The sequence below is a fragment of the Salvelinus sp. IW2-2015 genome, unplaced genomic scaffold, assembly GCF_002910315.2.
Source record: "Salvelinus sp. IW2-2015 unplaced genomic scaffold, ASM291031v2 Un_scaffold4102, whole genome shotgun sequence".
NCBI lineage: Eukaryota > Metazoa > Chordata > Actinopteri > Salmoniformes > Salmonidae > Salvelinus > Salvelinus sp. IW2-2015.
In genome coordinates this window covers 60,966-65,339 of record NW_019945374.1, presented here as the reverse complement: position 1 = coordinate 65,339, position 4,374 = coordinate 60,966, and the positions used below count along the sequence as shown (strand labels likewise).

Here is a 4,374-nt window from a genome sequence, read left to right as displayed (position 1 = left end):
GTGGCAGAAAGCCCAGTTTAGAGAGCAGCTCCCCTACTCTACTGTCAGGTAGGTAACACACACACACACACCCACACACACACACACAGCTGCAGTGCAAGAAAGACCAGCTACTCTACTATCAGGTGACACTACAAAGCGATGGTTCATACACAGAGAAATATGAACACCAGCATAAACTCTCCTATATATTTCTCTCCTCTCTCCCTCCCTCCTTCCCCCTCCGTCTCTAATCTCCATCCAATCTCCCTCCCTCCCTCCATCCACCCCTCTCTCTCTATGCTCCATCCATCCGCTCTCTCTCTATCTCCATCCATCTCTCTCTCGCTCTCCTCTCCCGCCATCTCTCTCTCTCGCGGGCGATCTCTCTCTCACTCTCTCTCTGCTGATCTCCCTCCCTCTCTCTCTCTCTCTCTCTCTCTATTCTGTCTGTAGATATGAGAATATTTTGCCAGCGTAGTTTCGCCCCAGGGACTTGCTGAGTCAGTGAAAAGGTTTCCAGCCAACCACAGGTGAGCAAGGGTCAGGGTTGTGTGTGGTTTGTTGCCAAAAGAGTGTGAGTTTGTGTTAAGGCATTGTGTGTGTGTGTGTGTGTTGTGTTTGTGTTAACGTGTTCTGTCCCTTTGCCTATTCAGTGATGCTTAGCTAAGACGCTCTTAGGACGCTGAAATGTGGGAGACTGAGCGTAAACACTGTTTATATACAGACAGTGTTAGGTACTCCACTCGTACACCGACATGTTAGCTCCTTACAGAAACAGTGTTAGAACACCGACATGTTACTCCTACAGACAGACTGTTTAGGTACTCCACCTCGTACAACGACATGGTTAGCGCTCCTACAGAAAGTGTTAGGACACCACATGGTTAGCTCCTACAGACAGTTGTTAGGTACTCCACCCTCTGTACACCGACATGTTAGCTCCTACAGAACATGTTAGTACCACCGACATGGTTAGCTCCGACAAGACAGTGTTAGGTTACACCACCTCGTACACTGACATGGTTTAGCTCCACAGACAGTGTTAGTACAGCGACATGGTACTCCTACAGGACATTAGGTACAGCGACAGGTTAGCTTCCTACAACAGTGTTAGGTACACCGGACATGTTAGCCTCCTTACAGACCAGTGTTAGGTACACCACCTCGTACACTGACAATGGTTAGCTCCTACAGACCCAGTGTTGGTACAGCGACATGGTTAGCTCCTACAACAGTGTTAGTTACAGCGACATGGGTTAGTCCTACAGACAGTGTTAGTACACCACCTCAGTACGACCGACATGGTTAAGCTCCTAAGGACATGTAGACACCGACATGGTTAACTCCTACAGGCAGTGTTAGGTTGTACCAGCGACATGGTTAGCTCCTACAGACGATGTTAGGCTACACCACCTCTACACCGACATGGGTCTAGCTCCTACCAGGACAAGATTTAGGTACACCACCGTCGTACACTGAACATGTTAGCTCCTACAGACAGTGTTAGGTACACACCTCGTACACTGACATGGTTAGCTCTACCAACAGTGTAGGTACACCGAACATGGTTAGCTCCTACAGACAGGTGGTAGGGATACACCGACAATGTTAGCTCCTTACAGACATTTAGTACACCGACATGGTTAGCTCCTACAGACAGTGTTAGGTACTCCACCTCATACACCGACATGGTTAGCTCCTACAGACAGTGTTAGGTACACCGACATGGTTGGCTCCTACAGACAGTGTTAGGTACACCAACATGGTTAGCTCCTACAGACAGTGTGGCTTGCTATATAAAGCAGGCAGACAGGCATCGAGGCATTCAGTTACTGTTCCATTGAACGTTAAAATGGCCAAGACAAGTGACCTAGGAGACTTTGAGCGTGGTTTGATGGTTGGTACCAGGTACGCCGGTTCCAGTATCTCAGAAACGGCCGACCTCCCGGGCTTCTCACACACGACAGTGTCTAGGGTTTACCGAGAATGATGAGACAAACAAACAACGTCCAGTCAGCGGCAGTCCTGTTTGTTGGAAAACGGAAGACTGGCGCAAGCTAACAGGCAAATAACGGCGCAGTACAACAGTGGTGTGCAGAACGGCATCTTGGAACGCACAATTCGCCCCTCCTTGTCACTGATTGGCTATTACAGCAGAGGACCACACTGGGTTCCACTCCTATCAGCTATAAAGGAGAAGAAGCGTCTCCAGTGGGCATGACATCACCAACACTGAGGAGTGGGAAAACATTGCCTGGTTCAATGAATCCTGGTTCCTGTTGCATCATGCTGATGGCAGAGTCGGGATTTGGCGTCAGCAGCATGAGTCCATGGCCCCATCCTGCCTGGTGTCAACGGTATAGACTGGGGGCGGTGGTGTAATGGTGTGGGGAATGTTTTCCTGACATTACGTTAGYAACGATTCCATTCCCCAAAGAATTTAGGCTGTTCTGGAGGCAAAGGGGGGTCTGACCTGGTACTAGATGGATATACCTAATCRTCTGTACATATGAGTGTATATATGACTCTGTCTGAGTTTACACAGGCAGACCAATTCTGATCTTTTGACCAATTATTGGYAAAAGATCTGATCTGACTGGTCAAAATAAAAATACAAAAAAGACCAGTTAGTGTCAAAAGATCAGAACTGGACTGCCTGTTTAAACAGCCTGTAGTCATCGGACCACATCGTGTATACGAGCACTATGTGATGTGTAATATCATTTAGTTTGAATTGTATCTGACACATACCTCTTGCCTTCTCTCCCCATCTCCTTCCCTCCTCACTCCACTCCTTTCCTCCCTCACCTCCTCTCCTTTCCTCCCTCACCTCCACTCCTATCCTCCCTCACCACTCCTTCCATCCTTCCCTGCCTCACCTCTCCCTCTCTCTTTCTCTCACTCTCATCTCCACTCCTTCTCTCCTCGTCTCTTCTCACTCCCCTTCTCCTCTCTATCCCCATCTCATTCCCCCCCCATTTCTCTCTCTCTCTCTCTCTCTCCATTCGTCAGTTGGAATCTCTCAAGAGGAAACGCCTGGTCTGAGAAGAAGAGGACAGAGGGACTGGAGAGTTGGCTGGACTACTGTTATGTTACTCACACACACACAGCCAATCACCTTCAACATCTTCCTGCCACTCCTCTGCTCCTCTCTGCCTCCTCCACTAATGCTCTCCCTTTTACTCTGTTCTTCAATTTGTATTGTCATTCATTCAATCAGTTAGGAAGAAGAACCAGTTTGAATAATAACAGGTCTGCCTCCCAAATGGCACCCTATTCCCTATATAGTGCACTACTTCAGACCAGGACCCATGGGGACTAATATAGGGAATAGGGCACCATTGAGATACACGGCAGAATGGGATCCTGTGAGATTGATAGTGACATGAAGACAGAATGCATTGCAGGACAGAGAAAGGCTTATTTGCACTTGAAAACAAAAACACTACCGATTATTAAAACGCTGCCGCCTTCACTATATTCTTTAAAGTCCTTCAATGGCTCTCTGTCTTTCCCTCTGTTCAGAGAGTGGTGTGTGCAACTCCTGGTCTACACATTGCGTGCGTGCGTGTGTGCGTGCGTGCGTGCGTGCGATGTTAATGACCTTAATCTAATCTGTCTGCTCCACTATTCCCAGATTACTGTAATCTGACTTGTTTGGTGCCGTGTGATATGGGAACTACACGGAAACGGGAACTATATTCTATAATGAGGGATTAGCTAACACTAGTKTTGCCATGGATACGCCTCATTCAGGGAAGTGAGGAGAGGAGGTACCCCAGGGGTTAAATTGAAGAGGACAKGGTTAGAATTTGTGTAGAACAGACCTATAGCTGTAAAACCCACTGGATTGTCTTTGAATTGGGATATAGATTCTCTATTCATTGTAATTCTATGGTACGGAGTTTGGGAGCCCGTTTAAAAGGACCCTTCTTATAGGACGATATTTAGCCTATTGTGATGTCATCAATTAGGCTTGCGTCATGTCACTATGACGTCATCTATAGAYCCAGACACCCTGAGGTCTCCTCCTGTACCCCTCTATAGACCCAGACACCCTGAGGTCTCCTCCTGTACCCCTCTATAGACCCAGACACCCTGAGGTCTCCTCCTGTACCCCTCTATAGACCCAGTCTCTCTCTCTCTCTTACACTACCAACAGTAGTTTAGTAGCCTACTGTAGTGGGATCTGTCTCCGTATCCACAGCATCTGACTTGAGTGCTGATCCAGGATAGGTCCCAACCTGTCCATATAATCTGATTCATTATGATCTAAAAGGCAGTGCTGATCCAGGATCAGGTCCCAACCTGTCCATATAATCTGATTCATTATGATCTAAAAGGCAGTGCTGATCCAGGATCAGGTCCCAACCTGTCCATATAATCTGATTC

The 4,374-nt window shown here is 47.7% G+C and overlaps 1 long non-coding RNA gene across 1 annotated transcript in view; it reads left to right on the top strand.

Annotated features, from left to right (window-relative positions):
* The first annotated feature begins 1,450 nt into the window (after window positions 1-1,450).
* Window positions 1,451-4,374, top strand: part of LOC139026198 (uncharacterized) — a 3,383-nt gene continuing 459 nt past the window's right edge. The window contains exons 1-2 of the long non-coding RNA XR_011477950.1: window positions 1,451-1,482; window positions 1,605-4,374. The exon at window positions 1,605-4,374 is cut by the window's right edge and continues 459 nt beyond it. This is a non-coding gene — a long non-coding RNA (uncharacterized lncRNA). The remainder of the gene's footprint in view (window positions 1,483-1,604) is intronic.